This window comes from Adiantum capillus-veneris, chromosome 19 (assembly GCF_014529385.1).
Source record: "Adiantum capillus-veneris isolate H3 chromosome 19, ASM1452938v2, whole genome shotgun sequence".
Taxonomy (NCBI): domain Eukaryota; kingdom Viridiplantae; phylum Streptophyta; class Polypodiopsida; order Polypodiales; family Pteridaceae; genus Adiantum; species Adiantum capillus-veneris.
The window spans coordinates 31,915,147-31,937,910 of record NC_140949.1 but is presented as its reverse complement, the minus strand read 5'-3'; the positions used below and the strand labels follow the sequence as shown (position 1 = coordinate 31,937,910).

The window sequence follows — 22,764 nt, the reverse complement described above, 5'->3', positions numbered from 1 at the left end:
TGATGGTTAGTCCCAAGCGAACAGGTGCAACAAACAGGGTTTACCTTCCCTTATTCTCTTGGTACTGACCTCAAAAAATACAAGTGCACAAAAATGTAGTAGCATACCTCTTCACTGTGTGTAGAGTTTTGCGTCACTAAAGCACTGCAGAACATAAGTAAGAGGAGGATGCACAAAAAGGAGGAGCACTTGAGAGTAAGAGAGATGTGCAAAAAGGGTTGGGAGCACAAAAGAGATGGTTTGCTTACCGCGTAGCATCGATGGGAGAGGATGCGAAAAGAGGCAGAAGAGCGCTCATCTGGGACGAGGGTATAGTTAAAATTTTTGGCGGGGGTACTGCCTCTAAACTTAGAATGCTTACCTCGGCAAGGGTGAGAACTTCACTTATGCGCATGATTACACCCGAGATTGTGGTTGGTAGATCGTACTGCATGGGAATCTGAGCCCATTTATTACTGGTTGTCCTTGTGAGCACAACCCACGTGCCTTTTTCGAGTGACTGTTTAGAGTCAGATGCCGATTGCCCTTGCAGTCACCATCTCCATCTCCATCTCGACGTAGAACAAATAGATCGTCGTTGCCTTTGCCTTTTCTACGCTCTTCCCCTTGGCCACCTCTCGTGATCATGCGTTTAGAGTTAGACATCGATCGCCCTTGCAGTCGCCATCTCTGTCTCCAAGTAGAACAAACAGATCGCCATTGCCTTTGCCTTTTCTGCGCTCTTCCCCTTGCCCACCTCTTGTGTTCTTGCGTTGAGCGACCTCCACTGGTTTGAGTCCCTTGCTGCCGTGTCGCCATCGTCCTTGCCTTCGCCTTTTGTTCCTCTTCCTCCTAGCCACCTTTTGATACTTGCACTCAGCGACCTGCGACATCACCATCCAACTCGACGCCATTGGATATTGCAGAGACAGGTTATTTCTCCCCCCCCCCCCCCCCCCCCCCCCCCCCCTCTTTCTCTCTCTCTCTCTCTCTCTCTCTCTCTCTCTCTCTCTCTCTCCCCTTCCTGTGTGTTGTTAACTATGTGCGCACTGAAGCCATTGCGTTACGGCGTTAGAGCACAATGGGAACAACACTCCAAGGGCCAAAGAGTGGTCGTTAGGGTAAGATTAGAAGTCTCGCACCGCATGGTTGGAATAACTACTCCTTATGTGATCGTGCGTGAGTTGTTATTCAATGCTATGCTTGGACATAGTGAGTGAGTAGGCCTATATATCTATTACTGATAACATTAAATGCTCTGTTCTAATCCACCTGTTCCGAATGGACGTGGGTACAACGGAAATTCAACTTGGGTCAGAACCAAGCGAATAGGGCCCTTCGAAGATTTTTGGGGCCCACATTCGCCTGACTCAAGTGACGTAACCTATTATGACATTAGCGCATGGGACAGAACCAAACACATAGAGACCTTGAGGGATACTCGAGGCTCAATATTTGCTTTGGTTATGACACCGAATACATACCAATTTTGAATAGTAGTTTTGGCTTTCTTTTTCTTTCAGTCATGGGGATCATAGTTCTGGAGATAAATGTTGTGGGTACAACAGAAATTCAACTTGGGTCAGAACCAAGCAAATAGGGCCCTTTGGAGATTCTTGGGACCCCTATTCGCCTAGTTCTGACTCAAGTGATGTCTCCTATTATGACATTAGCGCATGAGACAGAACCAAGCGAATAGAGACCTTGAGGGATACTCGAGGCTCAATATTCGCTTGGTTATGACACCAAATATAGATCAATTTTGAATAGTAGTTTTGGCTTGCTTTTTCTTTCAGTCATGGGGATCATAGTCCTAGAGCTAGACGTTGTGGGTACAACGAAAATTCAACTTGGGTCAGAATCAAGCGAATAGGGCCCTCCAGAGATTCTTGGGGCCCCTATTTTCCTGGTTCTGACTCAAGTGACGTTACCTATTATAACATTAGCACACGGGACCAAACCAAGCGAATAGAGACCTTGAGGGATACTCGAGGCTCAATATTCGCTTGGTTATGACACCAAATACAGAACAATTTTCAATAGTAGTTTTGGATTGCTTTTTATTTCAGTCATGGGGATCATAGTCTTGGAGACAGACGTTGTGGGCGAGGATACATGTGAAGAAAAACTATTCACATTCTTATACAACGCCCGTGCTCATCATCGTGCGCCAGAACTATCAGGAATGTTTAATGCAGAGTTTTCTATACAGAGGATTATAGATTGCTCATTTGAGTACCTACAAACCCATTTGCAACAATATGAGGCAGTCATTTGTGACAATTCCATGATAGTTGATGGCATGAGATATGTGCACCCAGCCGACCTTGACCCTGACAAGAGTGCTTCAAGGAGACTGAATCGCAGTTTAGAAAAGTGTCCCTCCAATGCACTGCTTGTACAAGACATGTGTATGAAGCACTTCAAAAAGTGTCGCTTTGTAGAATTCTACCACGGGTTTGTCTGTTACTTATACTTGCAGACGGATCATGAGTCAGAGACTTCCCAGTCCACAACTTTCGATAGTTGTCCATTGGTGCCAGAGGAAGAGGTAGAGGATGTGGAGGTGCAGTTTGACCCAGAAGAAGAGCGAGTAGAGGTATTAAAGGAAACATTTGATGCGGGCTTAACTCTTGCTTCTCTTGCAAATGCAGCAATAGGGTGCAAGCAAGAAAGCCCAAATAAGGAAGTGACTTTGCCTCTGAATTGTGCTCCCAGCTTTGCTATGGCGGGCGACACCCACTACGTTCTTCTCACAAATATCATGCATGAGCTAAATATACGGGAGCACTACTGCCTAGCTGCAATTGTGAATTTTTGTGAGGCAGACATGGGATTTGTGGATGATGATGGAGTGGACCAACATCTTATTGTTGCTGATATAGCTGTCCACGACTCACAGTTTACTTCAGAGTGGAAACTGATCAAAGATACATTCAATGAAGCGAAGTCCGGAGAGGCTAATTTGCCAACAGATGAGAAATTTCAATTGACAACAAAACAACTTGGCTTGGAAAACATGGGTAGGCCCGTGGCACCCAGAGCTCAGGTAATGAATAGTCAGTCTATTCACTTGTGGGGAAGGTTGACGCTGGAAATGGATGAGGATTAGATGGTAATTTTTAAAGGCATTCAGATGGTATTGGAGATGGCCCAGTGATAAAATATCATGATCAATCTTTTTGTTGACAGGTGCTAGTGTATGATGATAGTTTCCTTAGAAGAGCGGGAGGGTCACGGCAAGGGCTTGTCACTGGAGTACAAGGCAAGAATGTGGTGTGTCTCACTACATCGGGTGTTTCAACCACAAAAAGGTTTGTAGAAACAATTCAAGTACTTGGCAATTGTACTCATCTCACTTACGGCCCATAAATGCTTTACTATTTTTTTGTAGATCATAATATACCACGAGGAATACTCCGAGGATAATGCAAAGTTCCCACTGTTTGCAATGAAAGTTATTACAAGATTGTGTGGTGGGCACCCCCTCCCACTAAATGCAGAAAGACTAATTCTCATTGAGAAATAGTTTGCTCTACGCGTCTTTGGCATTGGGTATGGGTTCCAAGCACTCAGAGCTCCCTATTTCATGTTCTACACAGCTCAGACTCTGGCTGCAGGGGTTGAAGACACGGAGAGCTCAGATCCATACAACAAGCGGCTATTTTTGAGGGAAAGAAGACGCCTAATGCCCGTGGGGATGCTGCCATCAACAGAGGAACGAGGTTGTCTACAGAGCTTGCACATCAAAGAGGTACAAAGTGAGGAAGAAGGAGGTGCATCAAAGAGGATAAAAACGACGGCGGACTCAGGTCCATCTTCTCCCTCAGGTCCATCTTCTCCCGCTCCTGACTCGTGACTATCGCCACCTCGCATGGAGCTCCCCCGCATGTGAATTTCCCCAAGCCATCTCTTTCTTCTCTTTGCGGATGTGTTGTAAAGGTACTGTAATTTTTGAACTCTTAAGAAGCTCCTTCTTCCTTGCTCTATGAATTGGTCTTCTATAAGTCCATTGGTGTTCCTCCCCCATGTCTAGTGTGTTTAAAATAACCTGTTCTTGCTATGTAGTGGGTTTTTTCCATGCCTTGTGTGGACCATATTGATAGTTAGCTGTATGTCTTGGCAAAATATGGTCCATGGTTGAACAATATGTACTGCATTGAAATAAAACAAAATGGTCGGTAGAGTACAATTTAAAAAAAAATTGTATACATAGAATGCTAACCCACCATGTAATGTGTGATATGTTGCCCACCCCACCCCGTAAGGTGAGCCTTCTTCCAATCCAGCAAGGCTGCTTGAAATGATGTGGGCTTACTTTGGTCCCAAGAATGCTGCTCAACGTAGTGGAAAATTTTATCTAGTGATTTGCACACATTTTGTGATTTTGGATTGCCCCACCACCAGCATTGTCTTTAACCACTTTATGTAACTATTTCCATTTGCTGAACAAGTTTCTCCTTTCTTCTCTATCTGAATCTTTGAGGCTAAACCCAAGAAACCTTCTGGCCTTCACGCCACCTATCAGTGCTTTTTTAGGTACCTTGTAACGACTTTGAGACATCTTAGGGTCCTCTTCGATTTTGACATTGCCTCCATGCAAACCAATGTCTGAGAGCACTCCCTCTAATGCTTTGATCACTCTTTTTGACTCACTCTCTGGCTTTAATTTCCATGCAAAACATATGTACAAATGATCCACCTTTTCAATTATTCGACAGAGTGCATGAAGTGTACAGACGTGAACTCTACTTAGAGGAATATCAAGTGAAGCAGTACGAGCGGAAGTGCGACGCGAGAGAGAGTGCGAGAAGAAGAGCACGACGATATGGTGAACTCGCTCTACTATAATGTGTAGAGCATAGTGAGTTCTTATTAGGTTTTTACAAAAGAATATGTGTACATACCTGGCGGCCCGCCCACTTACCTGGGCGACCACATTGGGATTTATACCCCAACAACCTCCCACGTAAAGTCCAATGTGGTACTTTAAGTGTGAGAGAAGCTACTATACAAGCTAATATACAAGAGATGTAGAGAAGTGATGTACTACCCTACACCTAACTGCTTGCGAAAATGCGCAAAGCTCTCTGAGGGAAGTCCTTTTGTAAGTAGATCAGCAGGATTTTCTGTGGTGTGAACTTTGACAAGATGAATTTGCTTATCCTCGAGCATTTCGCTGATGAAATGATACTTCACATCCACATGCTTTGTCTTTGAGTGATAAACTGGATTGCGAGCCAATTGTATAGCACTCTGACTATCACAATATAACACAGGCATCTCTTCTTTGATTCCCAAATCTGTCACTAGTCGATTAAGCCAAATCGATTCTTTGCATGCCTCTGATGCTGTAACATATTCAGCCTCTGTAGTAGACCGAGTAACACAATCTTGTAATCTAGAACGCCATGATACTGCTCCACTAGCCAATGTAAAGACATACCCTGACGTAGACCTTCGGTTGTCTAAGTCACCTGCGTAATCTGAGTCTGTAACACCCTTTACACTTAGCTCCTGACTCCCATAGCATATGCGCATACTCTTTGTAGCTTTCAAGTATCTCAATATTCCTTTCACTGCCTCCCAATGTTTCTTGCCTGGGTTTGACATGTATCGACTTACTACTCCCACTGCAAATGCAATGTCTGGGCAAGTAGCAATCATTGCATACATTAAACTACCCACTGCAGACGCATATGGAATCTTATCCATTTCAGCCTGTTCTTCCTCACACATAGGACAATCTTGTTTGCTAAGTTTCACATATGGTGGCAATGGAACACTCAATGCCTTTCCCTTCTCCATATTGCAATGTTGCAAAACCTTGTCAATATACTCTGTTTGAGATAACCAAATCAACTTCTTTGATTTGTCTCTCTCAATGCGCATACCAAGTATATGACTTGCCTCACCCATGTCTTTCATGTCAAACGATTTTGCCATCTTTGACTTCAAAGCTGAAATTTCTTCCAAGTGCTTGCCAGCAATCAACATGTCATCCACATACAAAATAAGGATCAGCCAACTGCCATCCTTAGCCTTCTTTGTATATAGACAGTGATCGAACTCACTATGTTTGTAGCCTTGAGAAAGCATAAACTTGTGGAACTTATGGTACCATGCCCTCGGTGATTGTTTTAAGCCATAAAGACTCTTTAACAGCTGGCATACCAAATCTTCCTTGCCTTTCTCAACAAACCCTTCTAGCTGCTGCATGTAAATTTCCACATCTAAATCACCATGCAAGAACGCTGTCTTGACATCCATTTGGTGCAACACCAAATCTAATATGGCAACCAATGCAAGAAAGCATCTCAATGTAGTCATCTTGACCACCGGAGAGAAGAATTCATCAAAGTCAATGCCTTGTTCTTGCTTAAAGCCCTTGGCAACAAGCCTTGCGTTGTACTTTGGCTGACTATCATGAGCGGTGATCTTATACCTGTAAACCCATTTACAAGGTAGAGCCTTTTTGCCCTGTGGTAATTTAACTAGCTTCCATGTTTGGTTTTTATGCAGAGCTATCATCTCTGACTGCATGGCCAATTGCAAATTCCAGGAGTCCTTCATTTGCATTGCTTCCTTGTAACATGAAGGCTCATTGCAATCAGTCAACATGACATAGTTCATAGATGGAACAAACCTATCAGGAGGTCGCGTGATACGTCCAGATCTACGCACAATAGGTGGCTCAGGCTTAGCCACACCCTGTGGTTCCACTCTATCCTGTCCTTGCTCCTCTCGAGCCCTGACATTTTGTCTTGCACGTGCAGGTCCATCTTCTTGGAAGACAAATCTTATAATCTCCTCAACCCTCTTTGGTTTAGAATGATATTTGGATTCATTAAAGTGAACATCATTGTTGCGGATAACCTTTCTGGATTCGGGATCCCAAAGTCTATACCCCATATCACCAGAATTACCATAGCCTAGAAACATGCACTTTCTACTCTTTGGCTCAAGTTTGTTCCTAAATTCCTTTGGAACATGAGTATATGCCTCACAGCCAAAGACTCAGAGATGCTTGTATGAGGGCATTTTGCCTAACCATACCATCTCTGCCATTGAATCCTTCTGCAAAACCTTGCTAGGAGATCTATTTATAAGATGAATAGCTATTGATACAGCTTCAGCCCAAAACCCATTTGGCAGTTGTGCATTACACAACATACTTCTGACCTTGTCTTGTATGGTCCTATTCATCCCCTCAGCAACACCATTTTGAGGAGGATTGTAAGGAGCAGTAAGTTCACGTTTTATACCTTTTGACTCACAAAAGTCCTGAAAGGCCTTTGAAACATACTCTCCACCATTGTCAGTGCGTAAGCATTTAAGCTTCTTGCCACTCTGATTCTCCACAAGTGTCACAAACGTTTTGAAAACACTAAACGCTTCATCCTTGTGCTTGAGAAAGTAAACCCATACTTTCCTCGAGTAATCATCTATAAATGTCATAAAGTAAGAAGCTCCCCCTAGAGATAGGTTAGGCATAGGTCCACACAAATCACTATGAACAAGTGCCAACTGTGTATCTTTTCTACTGCTTCTATGCTTATGTGGTTGCTGTGTTTGCTTACCATACAGACAATGTTCACAGAATTCAAAATCATTAAATGACAAGCCAGGCAAATAACAAAAACGAGACAAGATTTCCATTCCCTTCTTGGACATATGTCCTAACCGGCTATGCCACAAAGAAACGTTCGGCTGCTCGGTTACATTGATTACATTTTTAGAGACATTTGATACATAAATCATGTAAAGTCCTCCAGACTTTACTCCACGTGCTACTGTCATAGAACCCTTGGATATATTCCACATGTTCTGTCCAAAAGTGGTGACGTAGCCAGCATCATCAAGTAAACCTGTGCTGATCAACCTCTTTGTAATTGCGGGAACATGTCTCATATTCTTCAGCGTGAAAGAAGAGCCATTTTGAAACTTCAATTGAACATCTCCAACACCTAAGATCTCACATGTCTGCCCATTGCCTAGCCGAACATGATCTTTAGTGGTCACATAAGAGGTAAACCACTCCTTGTTTGGAGACAGATGAATTGATGCCCCTGAGTCTATAATCCAGTCACTCCGTGCATTTCCATCAGATGCTGTAAGAAGAGCTGAGTCCATTGTATTTTTCAAGAAGTAGATATATCCTGACACTAGACTGTCATCCTCTGCAACAGTGTTTGCCACATTTATTTCTTGAATCTTCACTGAGGACTTGTTCTTCTCACCATGGTCTTCTGCTTTCTCTTTGCCTTTTTCTGCTTTCCATTCTCTGCAGTCTCTTTTCATGTGACCCTTATTGCCACAATGGTAGCATTCTATGTCACTCTTGCCTTTAGCACTGCGGGACTTGCTACGAGACTGATCCCTCTTTCCACCTTTGTAGTTTTCTTTGGTCCTTCCCCTGACAACTAAGGCTGATCCTTTGCCTTTGTCCATTGTCTTTCTGTTGGTTTCTTCAGTAAGCAGATTGCCTTCTACACCTGCTATGGTCAAACCATCTGGAGGTGCATAATTACTCAAAGCTATGCAAAAAGTGTCCCAACTTTCCGGCAATGTGATCAACAGGAACATAGCTCTAACAGGTTCATCAAACTTGACACCTTGAGCTGACAACTGACTGTAGATGGTGTTGAATTCATTCAGATGATTGGACATAGGTGTCCCTTCTTTCATCTTCAAGTCAACAAGCTTCTTAAGCCAGTATACCTGTGAAGTTGCACTCTGCTTCTCATAAAGATCACTCAGCTTTGTCCATGCTTCATAAGCCGACATCTCGTCTGCTACATTGAAGTAAACGCTTTCTGCCAAAGTCAGCATAATGGTAGAAAGTGCCAATTCATCCATTTCGCTCCATTCATCTTCGTCCATATCTTCTGGTTTTATCCCCTTGAGCTTTATAGGTTTTATCTGCTTCTTTTGTACCAACACGTGCCAAATCTGCTTCTTCCACAATGGGAAATTGGTTCCATCCAGCTTCTTGATATTGTAAAGAGCAGTGTCTTGTGATCCAGCCATAGCTACGCTTCACAATAGTTTACTTTCCTGGGAAAAATTCGGCAGAGTTTCCCCTGTAAACTGACCTCTGAACCAATATCAACCTGTCAAATGAACCAAGAAAGCTTCAGATTCTGAAAAAATTTCGGCAGAGTCTCCTTTGTAAAATGGCATTGCTGCACTCAAAAACGGACCAAAAACAGCTCAAAAAACCACTATCTCTCTAACACTGTAAGCTGTGGGTAAACCTGTCCTGCACCTGTACTGTCTCTCACTGTCGTGTCACTGTCTTGTAACATAGACTGTGACAATGCCTCAACGGCAGTAAAGCAAAGATGCAATCCCAATTGTCTAACTCACAGTCAATACATCCTAGCTGCCTATCTAAGGGTGCTCGAGGGATCGCTCCAAGACCTGTATCACCGAAAGGCTCTCAGCATTCGAGAATCCCCCACCTCAATAAAACCTCACTCAACCCTCAACAAAGGCTACAGTAAATATGACTATACATAGTCTTCCCACAAAGTCATACATCCACAAATTTCCCACTGTATGCTGTAACCGCTGCGGCGGTTGCTTGCTGCGTGACTCACAGCCAGCAAACCCTCAATAGACATACATCATCTCTGACAATACATCCCATGTGGAAGTACCTGCAATGTCAGGATGAAATCTGGAATATCAAGCAGCAAACACAAGCTAACTGATGAACTAGTGGATGTCACTTACAGTCTGTGTGTAGGTGCACCCGTGTCGTATGTGACACGCCTCCAAGAACTGTGAGCCGTTCTTTGTTGTGTAGACAGCCACAAATCAGCACTCTGGAAGTGTAGATATCCTCAGCAGTTGCAGTTGCAGGCCGAAACCCCAAATTTGCAGAGTCGGATATGCACCTGCCGAGACCACGTAGTCGAAAATGGCTTGCGCAGAACTTTGTTGAAGCCGAACGGTGGCCGAGATGACCTCAGAATGAAATCCTGAGAACACCAAGCCCTTTGGGCTGTCCCACAGGATTTGGGGCCGTGTCTTCGCCTGTTGAATCTCACTCCAATCTGAGCAGGTGACTCTGGCTACCTGCAAATGCTGCCCCGAGCCTCGATCTGAGCTCTGATACCAGTTGAAGGAGTACGAGCGGAAGTGCGACGCGAGAGAGAGTGCGAGAAGAAGAGCACGACGATATGGTAAAATCGCTCTACTGTAATGTGTAGAGCATAGTGAGTTCTTATTAGGTTTTTACGAAAGAATATGTGTACATACCTGGCGGCCCGCCCACTTACCTGGGCGACCACATTGGGCTTTATACCCCAACATCAAGCACTGGCCTAAAAGTTTTATCTTGAAGATGTTTGCTGGGAGCTCTATTCCATTGCACACTCTCAAGAGATTGTGCATCAGCCATGCAATATAAGAATGGATTTGCCACAGCTGCTCCGTGTGTTATGTTGTACATACACTTAAGAGTCTTTAAGTCACCTGCCATGTGCCATTCCACTATATAGTCACCAAATCCTTCCACTCAAAGAACGACTCCGTTTCTTTGTTCACTGATGATAGAAGGAATTTGGGTTTGACTAAAAACCCAATCGAGGATTTCAAAAATTTCCTTATCAACCTGCAGTGAAAAACGAAAACACAAAATCAACAACCAAATAATCAATATTTTTGTTATTATAGAGTGAACGAAGTATACCTGAAATGATCCTAGAGTTAGAATGTTGTTTTCGGATTGCACGCTAAAGTATCGTGGATCCTCTTTCGTTATTGATGGATCTAGAGATCTATTCATGAGGGTAATGGTGACTCTCTCCAGCTTCTTATTCTTCAGGACCTCACAGTCGTCGAGCTTCAAAACAAACTTGAGAACCCTACCGTACTCCTCTCGACTGATGTCAAAGAAGTGAACTGCATACCGTTGCAATGCTTCAAGATCAACGAAGAGGTTGTTGTGCTCGTTAAACTGTACCTCTCTCTCGCCCTTGCCTAAGAACGTTGCTTCAATATGGAATGGTGACCCAAGTTTCTCAAACACCTCATCGTTTACGTGTCGGCGAGCACCCTTTACATGTGATGGCTTTGGCAGCAATGATCCTCTCTGTAGTTTATTTTGAGACTTTTTAGCTAATGCTTTGAAGAGTGCCCTTTATCGCATCTGCGAGATGCCGCTCTCATCAAGTATTGCTTGCACTTCCATTGGTTCCAACTGATTCTCGTTCATGAAGGAGGTAAGGAGCCTTTCTCGTTCATAAAGGAGGTAAGGAGCCTCGCTTTCAACTTACAACATTTTTTCTGAGTTATCATCTCTTCAACTACTTCTTTTGGAACTAGACGGCTGTAATGCACTCCGGCATTGAAGCCTGCACCGTTCGAGTTTGGATGCAGTAAAGACCTGCCAAGAAAGCACCATGCATTATGATCATGTATAGAAAAGTGTATCCATTTCTTAGTGAAGCACATTGAAGATACAAAAGCAAAAACAAACTTTGAGTTACCTTAAAGCTCGTATTCGTTTTTTCAGGCCACCACTACCAATATTCATGTTCTCAATGTTGCACAGATCTCATTTTCTTTTTTGACTACCAAGCACGATGTCTTTCTCTCGCAAACTTGTGATGTTCTTCTCAAGGCCTTGGATTGTCTCTTTGTTTGATGAAATCTTTTGAGAGCATGCTTCATTAAGTTTCTTCAGCTGCATGTTCTCCATCACTAGGAAGTTTCTTTGCCTTTCCGCATTCAATCCTCTCATTTCCAAATGTTTGGTGTATCCCAATAGCCCATCCTTGCCATGAGTCCTACCATGTGGCGAGCGAGAATTGTCGAGCGAAGGAAAATCCGAGCAAAGAATAAAGAAACCAAATGGGCTTTGTCAAGAAAGATGAATGAAGATCCTACTTAAAGCCCTAAGTGATAGCAATAATACTGTTCAAAATGAGAATCTTTTCTAGAATCCCTAAGTAATCGTAGCAATAGCATTGTTCAAAATTAGACTTTAGATTCTTTTGTGCAGTTGAGGCTTGATGTCAAGCAATGAGAAACCCAAGCAGGTAGCAAAGCTATTACAAACCATGCAATGATCCACAACTACATTCACCACCATAATTTTAATTCTAACTTTAAATTTAGTCAACAATGCTCATACATCTAGAAAGTTTCTAAACTATATTAAGAGACAATTGTCATATCTTATAACCAAAAAAGAGAGATTTCTTTAGGATTATAAGATAACAAGTGGAATATTTAGTGGAATATAGAGAGCAACATGTCATGCCTCTACACTTTAACAACAACAAGAAATGCTACGGTTCTATCTCATGGCTATGAAGAGTCACACTCGTCATCAATAAAAACATTGCGCCTCTGACACTTCTTGTGGGTGTCAAAATCGTATCGTATATCAGTAACCATGGTTTTTGCAATCCCCTCAGCATAAACTGGCAACACACTTCCATACAAAAAGAAAAAGGTAAGTCTCATAATCCACATGTAAGCAATACATAACCTTCATCATTGAAACATAAGAAATCTCAAATTGGTGTTTGAATCATTATCCATAATTTTCAAATACTGAACAATCAATGATACCAAAAAGTGACAAAGTAGCATAAAAGTATGATGGAAACATAAAATAGTGGGGGAAAATGAAGTGTAAGATGAAGTCTCACTAGTCATCAAAGGGGTTGACACGCGAAGGCATGTCACCCACATCATCAACATCAAGAGAGGTGGAGGCCCCCTCTCTGCTCCGCTTTTTAGGGCGAAGTAATGGTTGCACATAATCTGAAATCAAAGTGTCGTCACTGTTGACTGCTGCACACACCCGGCCTGTGCTTAAGCATGCTGCCAATACGGGTGATGTACCACATCCCAACTCCAAACAAAGACCTCCAGGCCTACAAAGAAGCTCCACAAAACATGCAATAAAAGAATGACTTCGTTGCAAGCCACCACGCCATGGCTCCCCGGATGATGATCTCGCTAGAGAAGACTCTGGAAGATGGTGCATCATGTAAGAATCCAAAGGTTGCATGCCAAGTCGATTGAATAGAGGAGTTCTCTCAACCACAAAGCAAGGTGGTTGCATGCCAACCCTATGCACCATAAGTAAGAGAGAACAATGACACTACACCACCACATAGACAATTAGAACAATAAAAATAACAATAATACACCTAAATGAGAAACAAAGAAGTTAATTATGTAGAAGAGCATTACCTCAATCCGACCACCAAAGCTATTACCATAACCATAAGCTCCATGATGAAGGAATACAATGCGACGATGAATAGTCATCTCTGATGCACGACAAAATCTCTCAACCCAGCCAATGGTATCTCCTGCAAGAGGTTTCTAAAGTCACAATAGAAAATATACAACAAAAATATCAACAAGTATTGTATAAAATTAAGATTGAAGCACAAACCTATCATAGAGACAATGATCAACAACCACCCAGAGTCTGACAAAGTAGAATATGCAAGTTGCATGCCTGTACGAACATGATCCTCACTACAAACATCCCAAAGGGGTACAACAGGGGAGGCTAAGTGGGAACCACCAAAGGGAAGATCCAAAAAAATAAAATCAGCAGCCCATGCGACTGTTCTCCCACCACGCACGCACAAGGTCCCATCAAAGCGTGCAGATCCCATGTGCTCATGAACACGAATCCATGCCGGATGTCGAACACCGGCCCTAAAATCACCAGCAATGGCTATGTAGTCCCCAGAAATGGCCATGCATCATGAGTCAGACAATGAGGACAGAGAAGACAAGGGAATATCAACGATGTAGACAAAAGAAATGGTTTTCTTTGCAACAATCTCCCCATGAGCTATTGCAATACAAGAGGCTAAACAAAGTGAATTAACTCCAATAAATGAACACACAAACGTTTGCATCGTAAGTGATAGTTCACCATGCTCTCGCTCCATGTTTTCATCCACCCTAGTCTCAACAATCACCTCCTTTCCCTTGTGAGTAGTATTTGTAGCTTAGAAAAAGCAATAAAACACAATATGACCAGTATGTAAAACAAATAAGTCAAGAAAGAAGATAGTTTAAAGCTCTTCAACAAATCATGGTTCAGTCTGTTTTGAGTAACCATTTACCTGATATTACCTCATTCACTCTAGGAGGTAGAGGCACATCGACGGATGCGCCACCAACTCTCATAGTATCGTGAAGCTCTCTCTCTCTCGCCAATACATGCCCAGAAGCCATGTCTATCCACCATGGGCATGTCTCCATCTCCCAAGTAGTGAGCTTATGTATGGAAGGGGAGTACATGCATTCTTCCCCAGTAGATAGTTGTGCCCACTGCTTAGCTAAGAATGGAATCCCTGGAAGAAAGCCTTTTCCAACAAAGGATAATAGAAATCTAAAACAATCAAACAAAATAACATCACTACAAACTTTGTAATTATGAAAAGATTGAAATAAAAGTATGATGAGCTTGACCTATAGGCTAGCCGTTGAGATGCCATGCGTACTGTGTCCACTTTCTTCATAGGTTGCTTGTCAACATGTTTTGTCTTAGCTTCAAGAGAGGTTTCCAAAGGAAAAAGATAGGATCGTGCTTCAAACTTGAGCTCCTCAAAGTAAGAGGCAAGAGAGCAATCATGAGGCAACAAAATACAACCAACAATGTTGGTTAAGTCCTCCACAAACTTTGTGGCTCTCTCAAATATCCTTTGTAGAAGGCCTTCTCTATGAATCCAACTACATAACAATGAAGATGAGAAAAAAACTAAAACAATCACAAAAAACTAGCAATCGTACATCAAAGATTCTTGAATGTCAAAAGAAACTTCACTTACATGCGATACACATGATCTCCTTTCTTTAAACCATAAGATGCTATAGTAATCTTGTCTCCCTCAAGCAAGGAAACCCATAGCAGTTTGCTCAAGACAGGAGCATCATGCATAGCAATCAAGTTCAGCTTCTCAAGTGTAGCCCAACTATCAGGACCCCACTTGAGTGCAAGAACTCGAACCATCCAATCCGGTCCAAGATTCGGATCAACAATATTTAGTAACTGCAGTATTTGAGCAACGAGTAAAAAACCAAGTTTAAACAGCTATTACACTATGTGCAAATACCTAAACAAAAATATTTCAACCACCTTTCCAACACGCTCTCCATATTTGAGTGCTAAATCATTCAATATCTTCTCCTCCTCTTTTATAAGTTCTTCATTTGTCATTGTCTGCCTAGCTTGCTCTATTCTTTGGCTCAATTCCTTGGACATTTGAACCTTCAACACATACTTAAAAATAAATAATTTGCAAAAAAACAAGCACATACTCTTTGGCTCAATTAATTGGATATTTTATCCTTCAATACACAATTGAAAACACATAATTTTCAAAAAAACCAAACACGAGATCTTTCTTAAAAATTAGGCCAAAGACACTTACATCGTATAAGAGCTTTCCCAAGTATCGACGAGTAAGTGGATACCAAGGCTCCACACCCTTCGAGTATTTCTTACGTATTGCAGCAATCAACTTTTGATCTTTTTCTGGAAGCCCTGTTACATAAGCTTCATGATATGCTGCACAAATGTGGGAGCAGTTGACAAGCTCATCCCTAAGATGGGTGACCACAAGAGCATGTGTGTTCATGCTATTCCAAGTTCATATACAATACATACATAGTCAAAAACATAACGTAGACATTTTTTGATAGAATATATGGAAAGTCATAAAACTTACAAATTCATTCTTTGCAAGCTACTAAGAAGAGCTATCTCTGGCACTCGTGTAGGGTCAATAACTGTACAAAGCACACTACAATGTTTCTCTCGATCAGTGGAGAATCTCTCTTTAATAGCAGCCGTCCAAGCGACCGTTCAATGATTACCCTCCCAAACGTAGAACATTTTATTAGAAAGGGCTTGAAGATTTGGTCTTTTAGAAAGCTCAATTTCAAACTCTTTATGTATATCAACCCATATTGGGTCCCATTAAGTAAGAAGGTCCTTTGCAAAATAGATAAGCATAGACAGAAAAGCATACTCAACTACTATTTATGAGAACAACAAAAAACACAGTAGAAACAAAAAGTAGAAAAGATCAAAGTGGAGAAAGGAAATACTTGTAACATAAGCTTCCTCCTTCTTGCAATTCCAAATTGAAACAATAAAAGATCCTTTTTCTTGCATATAGCCCTCCTTTGCAAAAGCAGATTTCAATCCACTAACATCATCTCTTAAGCCTCTCACCCTTGCATAGGGGATCAATCGACATAAAGGAATCGGTGGACAATCAAAACAACTAAACATGCGAGTACATTGAAGAATATCTTGTCCTCTATGCATGTATAGCTTGTGCTCATCCCCTGTCTCAGTATCTATTGCTACTTCAGCTCTTACAACATAAGGCACTATTTGTAAACATGCCTCTTGTGGAGCAAGAGATTCATCAACTTCATTTATGGAGCCAAGCCCCAAGTCTTGACTTTGCATCTCCTCTTCTTGTGTCTCCAAACCTTCTGTCATATCAGTGACAGATACTGCACTTATTTGATCACTGCTCTCTAATATACTTGAAGCCTGAGTCGAAGAGAGTCGTCTCCCTCTGCGACCTCGTCCACGAATTGAAGGACTTGCAAAACACAACAAAAACCAATTTATTTACTTCACTGAAACTACCTCTAGGACTCCATGACGACGCGGATGCCTAGAGGCAATTTAAAAAATTAAAAACTTTATTTATTGATCATCCACCAAAACATCCAAGTCGGCATGGATAACAAGAGGCAGCTAACAGATTTAAAGAAAGCATGCATAATTATAAAATTTTATCTTGAGAAATTTCTTCTAGCCATCCATGTCAGCGTGGACATCTTGAGGGAGCTTATTGAGAATGAATCACTGAAAAAAAAATTGTCCCAAGAAACTCTCTCTAGCCATCCACGTCGACGTGGATGGCTAGAGACAGTTCTTAGAGAAGCTATGCAACTCTGAAAATCTCAAGACAGAGCGTATCTATAGCTAAATTCACACATTCAAAAATTCCTTCTAGCCATCCTCGCCGGCGTGGATGGCTACAGCCAGTTCTAACAGAAGCTATAAAACTCTGAAAACATTTGTCCCTAGAAACTCTCTCTAGCCATCCACGCCGACATGGATGGCTAAAGACAGTTCTTAGAGAAGCTATGCAACTCTGAAAATCTCAAGATAGAGCGTATCTATAGCTAAATTCACACATTCAAAAATTCCTTCTAGCCATCCACGCCGGCGTGGATGGCTACAGCCAGTTCTAACAGAAGCTATAAAACTCTGAAAATATTTGTCCCTAGAAACTCTTTCTAGCCATCCATGTCGGCATGGATTTCTATAGACAGTTATAAGAGAAGCTGTGCAACTCTGCAAATATCAAGAGAGAGCATATCTATAGCTAAATTCACACATTCAAAAATTCATTCTAGCCACCAACGCCGGCGTGGATGGCTACAGCCAGTTCTAACAGAATTTATGAGACACCATCAATCACAAAAGCAATAGAGGGTATGCAGTAGTTTGGTTTATCCAAGAGATTAGGCTAAGAATGCATCTCTCCTGTACTTTAGTTTAGCCTCCTGTAATGTGTAGAAAGCTTTAGGACAGGTTTCTGTGACAGGTTTCTGTATTCTTAAAAACTGTCAATAATTAAATTAAAACTAGTAGCCTTAAAAAACCTTACAAAACTTCATCTTAAACATTGAAAAAAAAACTAGCTGTAGCCATCCACGCCGGTGTGGATGGCTACAGGTAGTTTACAAAGGTACCTGGCAGGAGGCTTTCGAGCCGAGGAAGACTCCCTTCTCCCCATGACGATTTCTATGCGAACTCCGAGCTTGATGATTTGTAGTGGTTAAGGCGCATATGCTGTAGAGAAGATTGCTTGAAGGTTGAAGATTGCTTGCTACAGAGAAGATTGCTTGAAGGTTGAAGATTGCTTGCTACAGAGAGTATATGGCCTCAAAGGGCGTAACTTGAGAGCAAGAGAGGGCTGAGGTTTGTGGTAGGAGGTTTGAAGGCAAGAGATGGCGCAAGAGAGGGCTGAGGTTAGCGCATTAGATTGCTGTGGTTAGCGCAACAGATGGGCAAGAGGTAGCGCAAGCAGCTTTCAAGGCAAGACTTGCAGGTCTGCAGCATAGAAAGGCTTCTTTAAGAAAAACGTATAATTAATAAGAGCCAGCGCATCTTGACCCTATTTTGGAAAAGATAAAAGCAACGTTTTTTTTTTTGTTGCCACACATGTCCTTTTGCTCTACATACTTGGTTATCCTGGTTTTTTGGAATCGAACTAGATACCGAAAGGAGGTTAGGTGACCGGCATACAAGGAGAGTGCGGGCAGGCGTGTTTTTCTTCCAGAGAGTTGGGTGGCTTTAAGAGGTGTGGACGGCCGTTGGCCTTACACAAGACGCTAACTCAGGGCCTGAATAACGTTTTTTAATGCAAGAAAGCAATTGAAAAATCGCATTATTTATAAAAAATCAAATCTTTTTGTAACACTTTCACTGCATTGTTCGGGGAAAGTGTCCGCTTAAAATAACTATTGTAAAATTCGGACAAATGCAATTAATCCTCCAAGGCAATGTACTTTGTCCCATATATTATCTCAAATGAGTCCTACTTTGTAGTATGTGTGATCCAAGAGTGGGGGAGACCCTCAGCTAGAGCTTTCCTTCGATTACACATAAAACTAATTTGACATTGTTTTATGGAACTTTGGAATCTATCTCAAACTAACCTGTGTGTCGAAGGCACATGTACAACTATTTGCATCCCTCACCATATTACCTGTTTGGGGCATAGTCCCAATGCTGGTAGATTAGCTTAGTCCCAATGCTGGTAGATTAGCTTAGTGCTCACATATCCCGGTCTGTAGTGTAAATTGGGCTTGCAAATTAAATATTCCCAATCATAATACCACGGGACCTTGATTTTCAAGCTTAAAAATCTCTGACGCTTGCCGACCATATCTGACGCTTGCCAGCTTTTCATCTGTGCATCGATCTTCATCTCTCTACCTGCTGTCGAAGGTGGAAGTTATGAGCTCTTGTCGGAGACTGCCGGGGCTTGGTTCTAACTAATCCTCGCGTGACGATGCCCGTAGCTCAGCAGTGTGCAAACACTCTAAAATACGGTTGGAGAGGGTATTTGGGATTTGTGCATGGGATATTGAAGAGGGTAGGTGAAATTCGCTTGTCATTACTATGCACGATTCACTGAAAATCTTAAAACTCAAAGTGATTTATTTTTATTATAATATATTTTATAAAGCTATGATTGTTGTTCTTGGGAACACGAACATGCAATTCTCTTGGCGGCTTGCGGTTATGAATAGGATTTTAAGCATATCAGTCTATTATATTTACACCCGTTGTATCATTCAAAACCATGCCAATGCTTGCTAATATTTCTTACCTTCTACTCTGCACACTATTAACCCATGGGGAGATGTATTACAGTTTTTGGTCCAAAGCGTGGACAAAAGCTAGTGCTTATGTTTGATACTAGAATTTATTCGTTGACAATTGCTTCTTTGCAAGAACATTTTGAGCTTCGTGATGCTAATTTCTATCTTCGTCCATTAACATTATCTGGACCGCAAGTCAAGGTAGAAGCTACTATATCATTAGATGGTGAACAAACTTTTATGCTTGATCATGAGCAACACCAGTTCTACAAGGTGGATATGAGAAGTGAGGATCAGATTGATGCTGGCATTGGCAGAGTTTCTCACGACAAGAAAGACAAGAAAGTACCTATCTCAGAGATCAATGCAAGTGTGATTGACATGATTAAGTGCATGCCATTGCAAAGCAATTTGTATATTGCACTCCATCAAGCCAAGAAAGTGGTCTCTACTGATGAGCTCCCAGCTCATTATGATGGGTATATTGCTTTTGAATTACCGCCAGCTGGTCATTGTTTAGGTATGAGTGGTATGGAACAAAGACATGATAGTCACATGTGGACAGAGTATGTTACTTGTAGTAGTGATAGTTTCGATGGTGTTGTCAGATTTAGTAGATGCTCTGGGCATTTGCGTTGCATCAACATTGATTGCCCATTTTATTTGCGTTCAAATATGTCCAATGAGTCTCAATGGCAAGGTCGGCTTGTTAAATCTAGTCCTAAAGGATTGATCTCTTCTCAGTATGGCACACTGGTATGCACTCATTGTGGAAAAATTCCCGAATGTGTTTCTACATGTCCTGCAGTTATTTACTATTGTTTGCCTAGAGATAAGCATAATTGTACTAGGTGTGCTTTGCATCTTGGAGAACATAATCATCCATGTTCAGAAGGGAGGAGTCGGATGGTTGAAAGTAACATTGATGAAATGTTGCTTGATCGTGCGAGTCGAGATCCTTTGGTGACTGCAAAACAATTGGAACGGGCCACCACCCATGATCTTATCATGGAAAAGCTTATTGGAGCAGGTTCAACAGCAACTTCTATGATTGAAGATTTGGAATTTGCTGAATTCTTTGACAGTGTGACTCCCCTTTCAAATAAAAGGAGAGTGGAACGAAGCTTGGAGTCTGCAAAAAGATCAAAGAATATCACTTCAAAGGGTCTTGAGGTAGTGCTTGACTTGAAAAGCAAGTGCAGATATCCTTTCATCCATAGTATCCTTTTCCCAGGTCAATTGGGTGAATAGGTACAACCTCATGTATTTAAAATGTCAATTAAGGGACCAGGCAGTGGAGTTGATTTGGTGAATCGGATGCACCCTGGAGGTAATTTAGAGCAAATGTGGGTGCACTTTGATCATGTTCACCGTGTACAAGGATGGTCGACTATGTCAACGCATGTTTATGACCCTTACGTGTGAGAGCTGCTCACCATTGCAACTGCTGAGTTTAGCGTGGAAAATAAATATGCTCAGATTGAATTTTGGAAGATGCTGAACAATGTGGTTAAGGAACAGGGTTTTGATAAGCCAGAGTTCAGGGGATTTATGGCACATGAAGCCAGTGCCAATTGGATTGCTGTGCGTACTGTTTATTTTGGAGGAGCAAAGAGGTCTATTCTAAACAAAGAGAGATCATGTTTATTTCATTGGGAGCAAAGTATGGTTCGACATACTGGCAAGTGCATCCGTCCCGCATTTCAAGAGGAGCACAAGATTTTGTGCCGCAAGTGGAGAACTGCACCTACAGAGAATTCCGCTAAGCATTGTAAGGGAGAGCTTAGAAGATTTTGGAAAACAAGAATGGCCATTGAAGGGGAGATTGCTTCGTTGGAGACATGGCTGGCTTGGTGGGATGTGCGAGTGCCTCATTGGGGGGAAAGATTTGTATCACAAGATGCTGCAGGAATATTTGTCCCTAACACAAACTTGTCTGAGTCAAAACATGCTAGTATGCGAGCCTCTATTGGTTATAAGGATCACATAAGTTTGTATGAGGCAGCATGTGCAGATATGGCTTTAGCTGTGCTTCAAAGTGTGAAATATAATGCCTATTTGAAAGGTGTTGGGAGCTCCACCGGTCCAGGCATTAAAGATTTGGCAGATCGCTTCATGAACCAACCTTCATCTGCTTCAATGGCAACACGAAAGAAACTAGTTGACCTCACACATTCTTCAATGCATGAAATGGGTGTCAATAGTCCTGAAATGAATAGAAATATACTCCAAGAAAAGAGTATTAGAAAAAAGAGGCCAATTTTTGCTGATGTGAATATTGTCTTGGAGGAGGATAGCCACAGGCCAGAGTATGTTACAATGACAACTTCAATTGGTGGGCTTCAAGCCAAAAAAAAAACTCCAAGGGATGTCCCATATCCCGAAGTAAATATAGCAAAGTCAGTTTGGGCAATAAGGAGAACAGAACCTGGGCGAAAGATGACTTGTTTTGGTGTGGTGTCAAAAGATGGAGATAGATGTGGGCGGTTCATTAATGATTGTTCAATGGATGCCAAAATAGGGGTGTCAGCTCCTTGTTTTTGGGGTCGCAGAAAATATCCTCCATCTGGTTCACAACAGGGAGGCCTTGTGGAAGGGTACATTTGGTTTTGTAACTCCAATAACATGCACACGTGGAAGGTTCACAGCATAGTTGAAGGGCCACCAGGTCCAGCTCCCGGTGTTTGGGTGGTTGTAGAGGGCACAAATTTGCAGCCCCAAGAGGTAACACAATTGCAAGCCAATGGTTTTGTTTTGCAAGCAGGAGTGACATCAGCAACAAGAATGCATGAAACAGTTCCATTGAACCAAAGAGTTGCTAGCAGCATCCGTCCCAAATTTAGAGATGGAAAGATTGTGAAATGGAGATCACGATTAACAAAGGAGTTTCATGGCAAGATTGAAGTGGGTAGAACCATGGCAGAAGAGTTGGTGCGAGAGGTCATTGTGGTTTGCAATGAAACACATGTTTTCTATGTTAAGACTGTGGGGTCAAGTGCAAAGGGAGTGACATACTTTGTGATAATGTCAGATTTTCCTAGATGTACTTGCGAGGATTTTCAAAACCGAGAAAGCAAGCGCCTTGTGTATATGCCATGTAAGCACATTTACTTCATATTTCTGCAAGTACTTGGCCTTGACCCTCATGCTCATGAGTTCATGCATCAGGCTGCTCTAATGAAATTGGAGTTAGTCCAAGCACTTGGAGGTTCACGGGTGCTGATGCAGCCTTAAAGGCTTGTGGACCTTGCAATGGTTTTGAGAAGTAGTTTTTTGGGTGATATATATGTGTTTATCGGTATTAACTTTTGCCTCAAATATTCTCGTGCGGCAGTATTTTAGTTGTTGCGCTCTCCATTTTGATTTGTA

The 22,764-nt window shown here is 42.0% G+C and overlaps 1 pseudogene; it reads right to left on the bottom strand.

Annotated features, from left to right (window-relative positions):
- Window positions 1-637: 637 nt before the first annotated feature.
- Window positions 638-14,157, bottom strand: LOC147433784 (uncharacterized; annotated as a pseudogene).
- Between the last annotated feature and the right edge of the window lie 8,607 nt (window positions 14,158-22,764).